General features: G+C 40.5%; 1 long non-coding RNA gene across 1 annotated transcript in view; it reads left to right on the forward strand.

Annotated features, from left to right (window-relative positions):
* Positions 1-17,859, forward strand: part of LOC108448022 — a 91,985-nt gene that overhangs the window by 37,361 nt on the left and 36,765 nt on the right. The window lies entirely within an intron of this gene.

Genomic DNA, 17,859 nt, shown 5'->3' on the forward strand with positions numbered 1-17,859 from the left:
TCCTGCTGTCTGAAAGATGGAAACAAAAAGAAATTTATATAGAAACATAATTTTTAGCTTGTTCAAATGTATTCACTGATGTTTGTAAGTTTTTAACTGATGAGCTTTAAATGACAAACTTTAGAGAATGAGAAGAAGGAAAATTCTTGGCTTAGTTTTTTTAAGTACAATTGTTTATAACGGTGGCTTTAGCCAGCGCTAACGCACCATTTAATAACTGCTGATATAGAGAGTATCACTAACATTTTTTCTGATTGAGGCAAAGTTGAGTAGTCTGAAGTGTTCTTGCAGACTAACTTCCCATTGCCTCCCAAAAGCTTCCTATGGACAGGCAAGATACTAGTATATAAGAAATAGCATTTATTCTAGATTCTGTGACTTGTTTCTCTAGAACATTGGGAAAGGTAACCTTTATTTGGTAGTGTCGACTAGCACAAAAGCATCAGTTGGGATTGAGTTTTGCAGAAGCACATTCAGGTTTTCCATCTTGTGCTGATGACAGTAACTCCAGTTGCACCAAGATCTGCATTGTCTAAAGCCTGTGAAAAGTGAAAAGCATCTGGTGATCAGGCCAGCCTTAAGGGAGTGTGGGCAGAGACAAGAAGGCTGTGACAGAGGGGACACACTCTGTACCTTTGACTGCAAAGGGATTAGCTAAAACAGGTAATATAAATCAGGAAAAGGTTTGATGATAGAAGAATGTGAAAACAGATTATTGTATCTGATTAACTATGTGAAAACCAAATTTATAAAAAAAAGGAGAGAACCAAACCTGAATTCTAGTTCTGGCTGCTTTCAACAGCTGAAGTAGGGAGTATTTTGGGGAGGAATAAAAGTTAGAAATTCGGTCTTCTGTCAAAAAATGGCAGCAAACATTTGCCCCAACATTCTTTGGAGCCTCAAAGTTGGGATGAGTACACAGCAGAGAGGCTGTGGGGATTTCCTGGAGGACTGCCTTTGGTACAACATGGCAAAGAATGATGGACAATCTCTCCTCAGTGCGGTTCCAAGGCAATGAAGTTGAATACAACAACTGAAGTCAAAAGCACTAATGACTAATTGAAACAACAGATGACCTAAGGCCAAGAGCTCAGCCAGCCAGTAACAATGTGGAAATGTCCTTTGCCAAGGTCCATAAAGGAATCGTTTTTATTTCCTTTTTTAGAGGTAGCACAATATTCACATTTTTTGTGTAGTTATCAAAGTGTCTAAAAAAAATATGTGTTAAGTACCTCAATCAACCAGAAAACCGTAATTTAACACTCCTTTTACAATCTAAGCTGAGCAATTTTAGTTGTTTTGCTTTTGAGGTTTCTTTAGGAAAAAAAGATTAGAAAATGAGCCTTGACCTCTAATGCCCATTTCAAACATCCTGCTTGTTTTGATGGAGCCAGAATGTCACGTAGGTATCCTAATATTTCTTATTGCTTATGTCCTGCGTCAGCTAAACCATTGATTGTTTGTTGGTGGCTTTAAAATGAATTCAAGTAAGTCTCATTCTGTTAAGTGGGTTGGTCCTTCCTTCTTCCTGTGCTGGGTTTGCCCTTGTCATTGCAGGCATACAGTAAGAAGACTTCTCTGCCACAGATGTTTACAATACGGTCTGTAAATAATGGATTCCATTGTTTACTCAAAAAAATACTTTTTTTTATGCAAAGCTACAAGGTTTGCAGAGCTGGCGTCAGCCTCCCCACACACAGAGTCTCCTATTTTCCGGGAAGAAGCCTGGGGCATCCTCCCCACTTGTAAAACGTTTCTGCCAGAAGCAATTTAAAAACATTTGACAATGAGAAACGTGCACAATGAAGCATTTCAAAGGAGGAGACAAGAAAAAAGGGGGATGAAAAATGGAACCTGCAGGAAAACCCTTCAATATTTGTAGTGATACGAGCTGATAAAATGTTCAAGTTCCACTCTGTAAATGGTGACTCCCACACATAGAATTTGTCTTCAGAAGCAGTAAACATTTCTACTAAATTAAAACTCTACATTTAAAAATTTTGTTCTAAGGATTCTGTTCTGCTAGCTTTGTACCAAAGTATCAAAAGAGATAACTCATGTCAGAAAACATTTAAAGCTTAGAAGACGTGAAAAGATGAAGAGTACATTTGTTCCTTTGAATTTCCTTCACTCTAAATTCTGGGAGAGAAATTTATGCTTGGGAGTAGATAGTCTGGATATGAGGTCTTAGGAGTATTTCTTGGGTTATGGTGAGTTTACAGGTGATTTCTGTTTAGAACTCTGCCCAAATATTTGCAGCATTTTTGTCTGAATTGAAATGATAGCTTGAGATATACTGGCCAGCAGGAAAAAAATTTATCATTCCCCTCCCTGTTTTACAGTAGCATTTGTTTCCAGAGGCTATTTTTCTACTTCCATGAACTAAAGATGATACCACACACTGTTACACTCTAGTGTCGGAGGTCTTGGCTATGAGAGCGGAATTCACAGCCTTGTCCGCACCACTTATTTTCCCAGTGCTGCAGACAGAGAGTTCAGAGGTGGGGAGACTGGACACACAACACCAGAGCCCATAAAACAGCCAAGAGGAAAAGATCAAAGTGGGATTCGTCTGAAGCACTATCACACACAGGGACTGAGATGTTTTCCTGCAGCTCAGTCTGAATAGTATGTCAAGGAGAAAGAGAAAACTGTCCTTTCCAAAACTTAAGGCACCTAAGCCACCCATTCAAGCACAGCCACCCATCTCTTTCTTTTTTCATAGGCCCTACCTGCTGCTGATCCTGGATGAGATGTTATTGCTCCTATTTGTGCTGAATGCTTGTGGTTAAAGCACTTACCTAGAATGCAAAGACCTGTGTGTTTTCAGGTCTCTTCAGGCTGAGGAGAACATGGTGTCACCTGCCATATCCTCAGAAGGTGGTTCATGGAAGGAGACTTGATAACTGTGAGGCGTCTCCTGGCCAAGATTAGATGCTGTCAGGCCAAGAGGAAGATCACAAGTCTGGAGAGTGATAGCAAACTGTAAGAATGTAATTGTATCTCAGTGAGGTCTCTTGAAAGACAGATGCCCTGCCTTTATGGGTTTTATTCATTGACTTTTTAATGCAAAATACATAAGCACATTCTGAAAGGCTTTAAGGATCAGACAGATACAAAGATGCTCACTTTATTCACTATGCCTAAATCTCTTCTTGGATTTGTTTTTAGCCTTTTATTGCTTTCATATCCTACCTTGAATGAGAACATTAGGTACCTTCTTTCATGCTTGGAGAAGTTTCTCTGTGAGGTCTGCCACAACCCTTAACTAGTCTCAGTTTTACATTCTTTTAAATATTGTTGACATCAGTGTGGTGATCTATCCTACTTGACACCATAATAGTACATCCAAATACATGGCAAAAAAAGGGCCAAGTATCTTTGCTCTCTTTTTAAAACAATTTGTCAAACACAAAGGTACAAACAGCATGAGACCTGCCACGAGACATCATGCATGAAAACATTTCATGAACCTTGTACCCCACAGCTGGAGTGGAAGCTCACATATCTGAATTGTTTCCTGAACTCCTTTTACTACTAATTTACACAAAATGCATCTGTCCAGTGGTCTGAGCACTCTCCTAAGATTCTGGGCACTCTTGTAAGGTTTAACCATGATGCAGAAAGCAGGCAGTGCTAATGCCCCAGAATAACTTCTCAAAATCAACTTCTTTAACTACGTCTTATACATTTCTTCCCCAAAGTCCGATAGAATGGAGAAACCTTCTGGGATTTCCAGGAAGACAGCCAGTCTGGATGCTATTAGAGAAAATCTTTCATGACATTTCTATTTCCTTCTCTTACTGGTAGGCCATGGGGTGTTTTTGCCTGTAAAAGGCATGTCCAAGTCCTTTCACTGCAACCAGCTTGTCTGTCTCAAGGAGAGGAGAGCAGTCTCTGGTGTGATAGAGGCCCATGCTGTTAAATACCATGGAGTAAGGAAATCATACTTGAAGCACAGAGCAAAATCTAATTAGGGAAGAGGGCAGGTTAATGCTGAATGCTGGTCTAATAAGTTTTTTTCCTGAAGTAAGGGTCTGAAGTCAGATTTGTTCTGCACTTAGTGTCCAAATATATGTCTTGACAGAGCAGCTCTGAAATTTTTTTAAAATGCCAACATTGACAACAGTGGGAAAAGGAGAAGCAGCAGAACTGCTGCTAGTCAAGGCAAGGGGATGGGGACAAGTCAGTGGGGCAGTGCTCACACAGATCTTACAAGCAGCCAGCAACAGACAACTTAGGAGACCTTTCTGGGTAGGGATTTGGCAGCAAGTTGCAGCAGGGAGCTGTAAAAGTCTGTCACAGAGCTTAACTAAAGAGTCCAGCAGAAGACTGTCAGTCACCATCATGCACCCAGAAACAGTCCCAGAAGCTACAGGAAAAGGAATGATACATGGCTGAAGGGAAGCTAGAACTCTTGCACTAAGGAGCAGGGTAAGACAGTATTTAGCTAAACCAGGACACCATCTGATTATTAGAACCAGACAGAGATTTTGGACAGAAGACAGAAAAATATCTCTTGTCAGAAATATGATGCTGCAAATATATGTTAAATACCACTACATTTTCAAAACCAGATTCAAATCTGCTATCTCTGTTTTCCCAATTATGCTTGATGCACTCAAAATATTTTGAATTCCTCATTTAGATATATTTTCATGTTTCATTGCGGTCAATATATCTAAATGCATCACTAAACTAAATTTAACATATTAATATTTCATAATTTTTTTCCAACATTATACTTCAACTTTTCAGCATTACTGAAGGCAAATACTGTTACCTTATCAAATACTGCAGCATTATGAATAAAAAAATATTTTCCTTGAGTTAGCACTAAGAACTTCAATGACAGGGAAAGTCTGAGTGTGTTGAGTTTTAGTTCCAGTTCAGAATGAAAATAAATGTCAGATTGCTGTGAAATCTTATGCAATAGAAATGTTATCCCTGACTGGCTCGCTAGACTGCAATGGCAGATGGCCCTTAGCTGAGAATGTTTTGAAGGTCAGCACAGAAATGACAGAGCATAACTGCTACTGATGCCTTTGATTTCAAAAGCAGCAATTTAATCAAGTTGCCAACCAGCAAGCAATCAACAGCTGCTTCCTGAAAGGGGAGAAAGGATTAGCAAAATGGGACGTGAGATCATTGCCTTGAAGCATCCTGAGTCAGCAAGTTAGGTGAGAAAGTTTGCTCTGGTCCCAAGATCATCTGCCTCCAGAAATGCTGACTGGGCTCATGCTGAGGCTTGTTCACTGATCAAACACCCACTGGGAGAGGGACAGGGAAGACTGCAGCTGGACCCCAGCATCCAGGCAGCCTGTGAGCTTTGTAGTCACACTTGAACCTCGACTACCCCTGCTGATATAGGGCACTTTTAGATAAGAGTTGTAACAAACTGGTGTATGGAAAACAGTGAGTACAGCTTGCAACAGCATGTCCTCAGATGAACTACTCATTACTCAGTCACCTGCCTGCAGGGGAGGGCAGCAAATGGCACTGGTGTCTAGCAGGTGCCACTGCTGACACCTGCACAGCCACCAGTGACAGTTCCTGCACCAGTGACAATCCCTGTGGAGAACTGTCTGACCTGCAGAGAAGAGTTTGGAAGCCAAGTCTTGGTGTAACAGCCACTGTAAAAATAATTGGGTCATTAAAATAGCAAGGCAGTGTCTTCCTAGGAACTAAATCAGAGTTTCTAATTGTGATGGGAGTTACAGGGATTAACTGTGTGCGCAATGTGGCCAGACCAAACCAAGATGTATTTCCTGCTGGCTGCCTGGTGAAGAATTGTCTTGGGGCGTTGCTACCATCAGTGGGAAGAGTGCATCACTGCACTGTCACTGGGTCACTGGGTACTGCCTGACACTGAGGGCAGGGAACTGTCTGCTCTCTGCTCCCTTGTGAAAGCTCACAGGTGTGAGGAAAGGCTTCTTTCCATCTCTGATATTCTCAGAAATGGTCTGTATGCCAGCACACAAACACTTTGACTCTTTAATCCTAAACCAAACATTGCTTTATTTATTATTTTCCATCAAAAAGAAGGGCTCCTCTAGGTACATATTTCCCCCCCCCCCTCCCCCTCCCCCCCCCCTTTTCCTAACCATTAACAACTTTTGATTTTGAAGGAATAGGAAAAGAAGTTTTTTTATCTCAGACATACTGCCTTGTTTGCTTCACAGGCAAACTAAAATGCCTTCTGAACAGAAGGACAGGGCACAGTTTCCCCATGTCTATCAAAATATCCTATCCATTGCTCCTTCTCCTTTAGCTTGTGTCTGTGCTGCAGGTTTAATCAAGTCCTCTTAGTTCTGTCACTCACAAGCTGAAGTTACATGTAGTCTTACAGAGCCTCATATCTGAAACAGGACTACAGACCACAGGGAAAAGATTTTATTTGTTTTTGAGGTTGGGGTGGGTTTTTTTGTCTTTTCGTAGAGTTTGGTCTACTGGTGACTCATTTCTTCTTGTTTACTTAGTGATAAACCCCAAGATGTTAAGAACTTCTGGCCCGGATTATTATCCTGACCTTAATGACAAATTTTAATACCCTTTCTTCCTGTGACACAGAAACAACCTCTTTCTCAAGAAGTCCTGGCTGCTGTGGTAGAAGAAGTTCCTTAGGAAAGCCCAAAACCGTTGTGTTCTTCTCTGGTTGAGGAAAACACTCTTGAGTCACTGAGGAGGCTTTTTTCATTCCACAATATATATTCAAGTGAGGAATCCTTTCCAACCTCACACCCACAGCATTTCTCATCTTCTGCGTGTGGTGTAATCAGTAAATAAAATCACAAAAAAACCCATTGGGCTTTGAATTTGGGAGAATGAAGTTACAGAAAAGACCATGCTGTGTCCCCAAGGTTCATGAGAAGGAGACAAGGCTGCAGCAATCTGGGATTCTCACTATGTCTTGAAATAGAAAGCTCCAGAGGGAGGAGGGGGGGATGAGAGATGACAAAAGAAGTATTTCAGATGGTGGTCTGTGGCCCTTTTTTCTTCTCTGAGTTGCAGCTGTGGCCTGTGCAAACACCTCACTGCTGGCCTCTGTTGCTCTGAGGGTTGTCACAGTAGGGTGATACTCAGATTATCTCCAGGACATCTTTACTCAGTGTCTCCACAATGACTTTTCCAAAGAATATGATGAATATGTCTCTCAAGGTCTATGGTAACCGTACCAGGGAGGAACTAAGAGACCCAGAGGTGTCAGTACCCTCAGGTATGTGCCACTGCAAGTGGCCTTGTGGACTCCCTGCCATCTGTTTTTCAGATACCAGAACACCTGATGCTGTGCTGCAGACAGCTCTGAAGCAGGTCCAGAAGGCCACATTGAAACGAAGTTAACCTCTTCCAGAATGCTCTCTTATCACTGACTGAAGGATTTTGCCACTCAGATTAGGTGACACTGGCTTGGGTGACACCATTTCTTCAGCATTCAGTTTGTCTGGTATGTGTCTGGCTGGCTGGGGTGCAGGCATAGGGTATCCTGTGCTGCCAAGAGCCTTGGAGCAAGGCTCGAAGTCACTGCCATTCCCAGTAATGCTCCCTGACGACACTTGCCATCTGCATGGGCTCAGAAAAACCACCAATTACAATGCACCACTGCTCTTCAAACACTGCCAAGGTGGTGAGCCAGGGCGTGGGGAAATATCACTGGACGATGGCCAGCGTTTGGGAATTTTCACTTGACTTGTAGGAATGCAAAGTAACACTTGCAAAAACCAGTCAGGGTGTCAGGTGAGGCCTTTTCTATCCCTTTTTATTTATAACTGTAATATGAACTGTCATGGAGTTCATTTATATATGGCTTTTAGAAGGCAGCTTACAGCTCAGCTCTGCCATAGAAGTCTATGTTTTTGTAAGACCTTATTCTGAAATCGATATTCTTTCCCTCAGTGTAAGGCAAACAGCACCATAAACCAGGTAATTTCTGTGCGGAGCAGTGTACACTGAACCCCTGGAGTAAAGCAATTTGGTCTGGTTTATCTGCTCTTACCTTAATAGGAATCATTTTGTTTCTTGTTTTGGGGGGCAGGAAGAGAAAAGAAGGAAGGGACAAAAGTAATTGCCTCTGTAATTCACCTTCTTTGACAGAGCTAGAAGTGCCTGGATACTCCTTAGAAAATTAAAAAAAAAAAAATTACAGGAAGGAGGTAAAGACTTTATCCTTTTGACTGGCTAATATGTCCAATTGCAGCTTTCAGTAAACAGAAAGGGAGAAATAAGTTCAGCTGCAGGCTGGACAGTAAGCCCAGACGGGTCTGATTTATGTAGCTTGATTGAAGTATGTATTTGAAGACCTAGGAAAGAGTCTGAAGCTGGCAGCCCTTCTGCAAGTGATTAGTACCCAGCCCTGCCTCCACCATAGACCAGCAACACCACAGGGAGGGACCAAGGGGCAGATATTCCACTTCGGATGCTATAACTGTCCTGGTTACAGAGTTATATAAATACAGGAGAATGTGCAAAGGAAACAGAGGGAGATTAAGTTATTACTGGATGGAGGGAAAAAATCAGTGAGGTACAAAGCAGCGAGCAGAAGCCAAATGGACTTCATCAGCCCTTCAGCTGCATTCCTACTGGTGCTTGAGTTCCTTTTTCCTGGAGCACTGGCACAGCATTAGCTGACTCTGCATGTCCTGTTCAATCCATGTTTTCAGCACTGACAACTGGCAGTCAGGAATCCTTGGGGCTTCTGAAAACCACTTATAGCTCTACTTACTCTCTAACGACTGTTCACCTTCCCTGTTACTCACCCAGAGCTATATTTCTTTGCTTTTATTCCTGCTCTATCTGACTTGTTCTGGAGAGGTTTCTCAGTTAACAAGCAATAGTGTGTCAGCTGTCAGTCAGTATTGTATTATATTGTATTATACTAAATTATATTATATAATTTTGTATAATATTGTGGTGGGCAGTGATGATTTTCATGTAGAAGGATATAGCATGTTCCTCACATTACATAATTATATCCAATTTTAAAGCCTTTGATGGCAGTAAAATCAAAATTCAACCAATATATTATATATATACATATACATATATATGTTACATAGCACATTTTGCATTAAACACACAACTAGGATTACAAAAAGTAAGAATAAAAGACACCAGATGCTTTATTTGTTTACTGCATCCTTTGAAAGAAGCTATCCACAGCATCTACTCATAAATATTGGAAAAGTTCCTTCCCAACGTGTCTGGTTTTCCTAAGGAGGATAAAGAGGAGGATGAACCCATGACCCACAGCTACTCCTGAGCCAGTCACCAGCAGTGAAGGATAGCAAGCAAAAACTATTAGTTAAATTTGGTTTGGATTTGCAAGTTGTGAAAAAAGACACTTAAAGTGTGGGAGATACAGAAACACCCAAGTTCATATCCCCTCTGCCTAGTCAACAACCAGAAGTGCCAGGTCATTTACTATACAGAAAACAAGCTTAAAAGGCATGTCAGCCAAGTGCTGGCATAGAATATCCTCCAGCTAATGAATCCTGGGCTGCACAATGTGTGGAAGTTACTGGTTTGTGTCTCTTCAATACACTAAATTCTGGGATGAACACGCCCTGAGTAGATGGCTGTAACAACTATTGGCTCAAGGCTACATTTAAGATTGTAATATTTGTCTAGAAAACATCATTGGCTAATATCTCAATCTACTTTTAATTGGAAAATAGTCTGTGGTTTTACAAAATAGCATTATTTATTCCAGTTTCTCTGGATTATTTTTTTTTTAAATTAACAATACAGAAAAAAACCTGGACATCTGTATCTTCTCATTTCAGTATATGTATGTTTTCGTTTTTTGTGGAACAAATCTTTATGTCTGCTACTCCACACTCATGCTGCTTCAGCTGGGAGCAGAACTTTGCTCTAATTTAAGCTGGATCTCTAGGGCATTCATGTGTTGTAACTAGTTCTGCTGACTTCAGAGTCAGACTTACAATTCATTATTCCTAAAGGCTTCCTCAGAAGTTCAATGAGTACTGAGAAATCTCAACTTTCATTTAAGCCAAAGCTAAGAGATTTTAGACACAGCACTGTAAAGTCCAAAACATAAGAAACTTCAATTAACTAAAAAAGAAAAAGTAAGAAAAACTGAGCATGGCTATTCTTTAAAATGATGTGGTTTTAAATCACATAACTTCGTGCCTGATGGTGGTGTGGTTTCAGTTCTTGATTTGGCACCAGAGCATTCTTCATTCTTTTTTGTCTAGTATTAATCAAGTATTCAGACATGGTAATAAGCCACAAAAGAGTCATGGCAGAATTTACAAACACAAGATAGTGTTTCTTCTCCTTGATGGTGTTCATCTGTCCCAACTCACCCAAAAGGCTGATCGTATTAAAAGGAAACTTATAAAATGACCTCTGAAGGGCCAAGAAGATGAAAGGCAAGCTCCATGTATGTAGAGCATGGGCTTGTAACAAATGGCTTCCCAAAACAGCTGAATGAATGGGTAGCCTCAGGTCAGGGTTTATCTCAGAAAACTGTCATCTCCTTTCTCAGTCTCAGACAAGACGTGCCAGACTAAATAAGAGCAGTAAAAGACTGAGTTGTCTGCTGATCTTCAAAGGGGTCCTCTGTGGTGAAGTCTGTGATATATTGATTCACAGCCACAGCAAGGTCTTGCCATGCTCTCACACTTCTTCTGGGTTCCAAAAGAGCAGCAGTTTTGAGAATGCTCCACCAACAGCATGTTTGATGACTAAATTCTCTGTCTGAAAACGTGACTGCACAGTGGCTTGAGAGATCTACCTTGGATTTTTGTTTTCTTCCTTACAGTGTCATTTTTAGACTTGCATATTTGCATATTAATGGATTCATTTGCATTCTATTTTTGTGGCAACATTTTGCCTATAATAAGCCAAAACCAAACTCTGGAAAAAATGCAGATGTAAATCTGCCCATTCAACCTTTTCCTCCTCTCTAGCTCAGTTTTTCTAATGCCTGGAGAATTGCTATTTTGTTTTAAAAAGTGAAAACCATACATAAATTTACTGCTCCCAGAAATCTCTTTAAAATTCCAAATGGCACAAGTTCGTACAATAGGAAATGCTCCACTAGGAGCATTTAGGAGGTGCATGCAATTAGGAGGTGGGAATCTGTCTTTCTCTAGTACAGTGTTATGGTGGCATAAGTGTACTTGTGCCAGTAGAATTCATGCAGAGGAAAACTGGAGCAGTGTAGTTATAAGTCAGGCACAGAGGTTTGGTTCATATGCAAGTATGAAATTCTTAGGGGTTATTGTTTCTCTTGCATTTGTGAGGGAAGATATTTTCCGAGCACCATTCAATATAACTCCTGCACCAAAGAAAAGGCTATTTCTTTCATAGACACAGCCTCTGAAATACCAAGCATCTAGAGAAGCAGCAAGGACTGGATAAACTTAATGCCATTTCCTTGTTTGAAATATTTTTTCTTAGTCATGCAAATCCTCTTCGCACACAAAATAAATGTCAATATTTTACTAGAAAAGTAAGATGAGGAACACTGCAATTTTATCTGGGTCATTCCTATAAATAGGAAAACACAGGAAATTGCTGCTGTTGCAGAATATTCTGTCTATCAGCTTTCTCAGATCTGTTCACTGAAAAATTGTAAGCATGTTCCCCTTTCTTTCCTACCTGCCATTTAGCATTCTTATTATACACAATACAGTTCTCAGCATTTCCCTCTTCTCTCATTTCTCTCTTTTCTCTGTCCTTCTCCTTTTCCTTTTGGGATCATGCTTCTGTGGCTCTGATGGTGTTTTACCCTTTCCAATTCAATCTCTCCCTCTCTCTCATCAAGATAAATTCAAATTCCATACCCCTGTCACCCAGCTTTTGCCTGGCCTGGCCCTTCACCTTGCTACAAGCCCTGGCTTCTCCCCAGCCTCACACTCTTCTGCTCATATGTCTGGTTCCCTTAACACTTTCATCATCTCATCCTTAGTACTCTCTTGTACTGTTTCTTGAGACCCAGCTTCTATTCTACAGTGGTCTGGCACTGTTGAACTCAACATGACCTGCTGCCTTCAGCTGCCAGCTATGCTGCACGCCTAGGCCTACCTGATAGTCTTTCTGCTGCTCTTCTCCCACACTCTCCAGGCTGTAATAATCAGCCTCTCCTCTTCCATTTCATCACTGTCCAGTTTTCCCCACTATCTGACTCTTTATCTTTCCTTCTCAATGTCTGTCATCACTGACTACCCAGGTCCTTCCTCTGTGGTTTGCATTGGTGTAGAAATGACAACTTCCATTGTTTATTTCATGCTACCCTCTGCATGGTATTTAGCACTAGGAAATTCTCTATAACCAATCACAAAAAACTGTTCTTCAGATTCCCACGTACAACTACTTTTTTCAGAAAATTTGGCAAAAGCTAAGCTGCCGATGTGCTGAGGCAATTGTCTGAGATATGCTGGTCAGTACTGGGCTACTGGACCTATTATTTTGGATGTAGCCATTTTTTGCCTCTCAATTTTCATTTACTTTGTAAACCCACACAGACACTTTTTTCCCCCCTCAGTTATATTGCTTGACACCAGGGAGACTTGACCTTTTTCTTGTCATTCATGGCAATGAAAATCATAAAGAATATAATTTCAAAACATGATAGCAAGATGTGTCAAATAAAGAATATTAAAAGGAAAACAAAACGAAACAAATCTTACATTGCAAATATTCAGTAACATCGTTCCTTTCTATTTGGGAAAACATATCTGACAGGATGAATATAGTTTTCTGGATATGTGAAAAATCACTTTTGAAGGATGATACTGAATTCTGTTTTGGCAACTTAATAGCAACTGTTTCTGCACTAGTGGTGTGATAACCCCTAAAACCAGAATTGAGGGGTACTTTTTCAGGTCCTTTGCTCAGCTCTCTAGGCCGTAGCCAGCAATCCAGTAGAATTCCTGCAGCACAGGAATTCTGCTATTTCTTGACATTATGACCTTCTACAGGCAGAGAGAGCAGAGAAGATTAGTCAGGTGGTTTTAAGTGTAAGAGCCCAGGTACTGGAAGTTATTTCATTGTCACAGTATGCAGCAGTTTTTGGTTCAATTTAACATGAGATGGGCAACCTGCCGTGTTGATATAGCCAGAGCAGCACTGTGAGAATGAAAAAGTACTTGTCTCTGATGTAATATAGCTTCAGAATCTTTCATTTTCTATTGCCAGAATAGCTCTAATGAACATATGAATGCAACTTCAGCTGCCCCAGATTTAGATAGATAATAGTTTTAGTGTTAGTGAGCCTCAGGCAGACTTCCATAACATTTGGTAACCAGCAGGAGACACAGAGGAACAGAAACTTCATTTCTTCTGAGACATTTACATCTTTTCTCTATGCTCTGGATTGGAAAAGTATTTAATGTTAAGAAACACCCTTTATACTTACTTCTGGTAGCCCCAACTGTCACCATTTCTTTTCATTTAGTTTTACTGTTTCTAACTAAGAACAGATGTAGAAGTGGAACTGAAAGGACTTCAGTGTCCCCCACATGTTTTAAGAGAGGCAGGAGGGATATGAGTTTCTTCACCATCTGACAGTGTAAAGTCCTGGTCTGTCTATGCTCTGTCCTTTGCCCCAGGATTGGATCTACCTCTGTTTCAAAAATTTTGGAAAAAAAATAGCTTTTACCAAGCTCAAAAGCAGATATTTAACTCTTGCCTTGATGATTGCATGCAATAGAAATATCTAGAAATTAAAATTCCTGAGAAGCCGACAATGTGGAAAGATCAAGATCCAGCACATACCACGGAATCATGGAACGGTTTGGGTTGGGAGGGATCTTAAAGACCATCTAGTTCCAACTCCCCTGCTGTGGGCAGGGACACCTGTCTAGAAAGGCTCAAAGCCCCATCCAACCTGGCCTTCAACACTTTCAGAGACAGAACATCCATAATTTCTCTGGGCAACCTGTTCCACCTGTTTACTACCCTCTGGGTAAAGAATTTCTTCCTAATATCAAATCTAAATACACTCTTGTTCAGTTTGAAGCCATTCCTCCAGTCCTGTCACACGTGGCCTTGTAAGAAGTCCCTCTCTGGCTCTCTTGTAGCACCCATTTTCCAATAGGAACCCATCAAAAAATGAGGCAGCTAGCCCAGGGTCCCTAGTTAAGCTGTGATGGAACTCTGTTGAGTGATTCTTCCACTTACAGGATGTGATAAGAGGATTTTGTCACATCTTGGGTTGTGGTAAGAGCCTGCTTTATTTTCTGTGCCTGTACTCTATGAACTAGTCCTAACACTGTATCTGAAGAAATAGGAACATGAACTGTTAGAATGGAAAAACAAATGTCCCTGTAGTGCTTCTCTGGCCCATTTTGCAGTTGCAGTAAGCTCCATCAAATGTTTTGGAGATGCTGTTGGAGGAGGATACTAGTAAGCAGCAATTAATTTTGACAGCTGAGCCTCAGCAAAAGAGCGGCTCCCAGCCAAAAATATTTCAATTTTTCTGAACAGCTTTGCAAAGGCCTTGTTCAAGAAGTCTGGGAGCTAAGGTGAAGCCATGAAGATTTTTTGCCTTTTCTTTTATGCCCTTTTATACCTTTTTACAACTTCTGTATTCTTTAGTGCTTTTTGCCTACATTCTTGGCCTTGTTTGTCAAGCTAAGAGACTAAACATTTTAGAAGCTTCGTAGCTAGGGATCAGTGTGCCCCAGACCCCAAGGTCCTCTCCAGAACACATTCTGTAAACTAAGATAGAACCATCCAGGGGAAAGTTCCTTGGGGAGGGGGGTTCACTCGAGCCCCTCATTGGGGAATTTTTGATAGATATGCTAATTAGTAAGACCTATAATGTTATACCCGATCTTTTGGGGGTGGGCATTGCAGGGTGCATTGAGGTGCATTTGACCTGGATGTGTGCACCTAAGGATCCTTAAAATAAATACCAAGGTAAAATCCCTTTTCCCTTCTAACCGTGTCTGCCTCTTGATTTTAAGACCAGGAAAAGGCATCAAAGGTGAATTGCAGATTCTGATCTTCCCCAGCCTTTTTATTTTTTTTTTTTTTTCTGGGAGGTGTCTACTCCCAGTCAGCTAGCAGTTTTGGAGAAGGGAATTCCTCAGCATAATGCACAAGGAAATCTCTGTGTCAGCCTCTCCTGTATCTTTCTGTGAGTAAACAAAACTAATCTTCTGGACCACCAACCAGTGATTTCTGGAAACTGATATCAGGCAAATTGAAGTTCCACAGCTCAGCTGCATTCAGATTCAGGACTGAATCACCACACAACACAGCATCTCTCAGTCCAACTGTTTGCCTGTTATAAAGGTTCAAGTTCATTATTGGATATTGACCTGGCTGAACTCCCATGCAATTGAAATTTCAATTCACTGCTCTCTTGTGACCAGTCTCTGGTACAAAGCACACATGCACACATGCCCTTACACTGGTTCTTGCCTTACTCAGGGCTTGAAATATGTGATACTTGAATGTTGCATTTTTTCTTCCTCATCTGGTAGCTGTCATTCCACAGAAACTAAATTCCCTTCCAAGTGCAATATTATTTATTAGCTCATGATCTATTAAATAAGCGCTGCAAATCACCACCAGTAGATCTCAGAGTCCCTGCAGTTACCAGTGTTCTCCTATTCCGAGGGAAGAGTGGGGAAGCTGGAAAGAAACAACCTGAATGTTCATGTCTCAGTGCTCAGTAGGAGACGTCTAGAACATGTATTCAGAACACATCCCATAGAGAAATACTGTAACCAACGACAATCTGTAGTAAAAGCAATTTTTCCAGAATCACTGAGCCCACTTGACAAAAAAAAAAAAGCATCTGTTATTTCATGTGATAAAAGCACTTATTTGCAGTTTCCTCTAATCAGAGAGTTTATTAGTCTTTAGATCAGAAGCCTAACTGAGGTTAAGAGTCTTTTGATTAACCATTTTGCTATCATTTTTGGAAAGACATGTTGGATAAAAATGGGGCAAGAGAACAAGGCAGGAGCTTTAACAAAATAAAGTAACAAGCACCTGACTTTAATTACAGCTGGTGCCCTTGCTTTTCATGTATATGCATCCCAAGCCCCCAACATTGCACATGCTGATTTTCCCCCAGTACTACATCTCCAGTTCTCAGTAATTTCATCTGGAGTTTCAGGTGCTTCTGAAAAGTGCAGCTGCCTCTCTCTTGCTGCCACTTCTGCTGGTGCTGGGGACCACAGACAGGTGATGTGCTGCCCCCTCAGATACAAATACTCGACAGTGTTATAGTTCCAGCCTCCAACCAGAGCTGCCACCTGTGAGCACTGGATGACTTGGGACAGAAAGTCCTTGGCAGGAGCTAAGCCTTAATGAGCTTAAAATGTATTGAGGAGCTTGGCAGATACAAAGCCAGGCCACAGAATAAGTAGTTGCAGAAAGTTTCCAGTGCAAAATGTTTACCAGACAATTGTTTGCATTATCTAGATGGTTTTAATTACAGGAGAGTTCAGACCAGTTTCTTAAGCTTTCCCAAGGGGTGATTAGTCACCCTGTGAATTTGCATATTTTCCACTGCTGTATTGAGGCAAATCAGCCATACTTATCAGAAGATTGACCTGGCAACCTCTGTTCTTGGCAGATTATAGTCTGAGTTTCATCATGACAGTATCAAATGTATTAGCAAATGTTCCACTGCAGGGCTGCAGCAGCCAAACTCTGGGGAGATGAGAGCGTTCCTTGTTTGAAATGTAAGAAATATCAAGCACAGACAGAATGAAGAGGACATTTTATTACAGCCTCTACTCATGACAGATGCAATACTTGTCAACATCTTACAGATATATTAATATTCCACTCTCTGCCACGTTATATAGACTGTGCTTTTAGTTATGCTGAGATTTACTAAACTGAATGGATGCAGATTCATTCCCAACAAAATTACTCATTTCAGAGAGCTCATTTTATGGTATTTTATCAGCTGTGTTGTTTTTCTTGGTCATAGGAGACATGGACATATCAACAGCTGAGATTAGCAGCTATTTTTATTTAAAAATCAAAACCATAATATACATATAGAAAACACCAAATACTATCAATATGTAAGAAATTATGTGTTATCTACTCTTACAGATTTCACAGTAGAAATAAGTGGGGGTTTTTCAAATCAGCTTGTCAATGGCAGCATTTTTTAAGATTCTCGTATCGTCACATTTTACTCACATTTCCCACTGGCTTTATATCTATTACCAGAGCAAGGGTTGCTTCCAGTAAAGATAGGAGATAATGGTCATAAATCACACTAAATGTAAATTGAAATAGATATTTAAATAAGTAAATTACATTTTTTCAGAAGAACCTAAAATTACACTTATCAAAGTAGAAAATTGTAGCATGACAATTGACATTATTCAAGTGCCATCCAGCCTGGTTAGATGGGCTGTCCTTGAGCCTGTGTATATGAAGTGTATTATGAAGTGAAATGCAAGCTAGACAAGGTAGAACATTTAGGATCTTTTTAGTTACTTTTGTTAATATTGAAGTTGAAATCTCTGGGAATTCAGAACAAGCCAACCCTAAGTTTTAGATGCATAAGGAAAAGAACAATTAATGAGTGACAGACATATTTTCAGATATCCTTGTTTTATGTAGCAGGTCAGAATCTGATATAATAGCTTACACATGTATATACATACGGACACACATATATAACCACAGAATGTCTCCAATGAGGACCATATGACAAGCTTAAGCAGATTATTTTCCATTGTTTTCCGTGTGAAAACAAAATTATAAATCTTTCTTTTCTTGACATTGGTGCCTTTGCTTTACCATGAAGCTAACCATTTAGGTCAGTTACTATTTTCCCTGGCCCATTTTTAGGCCCCTGTTATCTAGAAAGTCAGGTGTCACCACCAGAATAGTTTCTTTACTCTGAAATGT

Source organism: Corvus brachyrhynchos, unplaced genomic scaffold, assembly GCF_000691975.1.
Source record: "Corvus brachyrhynchos isolate BGI_N302 unplaced genomic scaffold, ASM69197v1 scaffold14, whole genome shotgun sequence".
NCBI classification, from domain to species: domain Eukaryota; kingdom Metazoa; phylum Chordata; class Aves; order Passeriformes; family Corvidae; genus Corvus; species Corvus brachyrhynchos.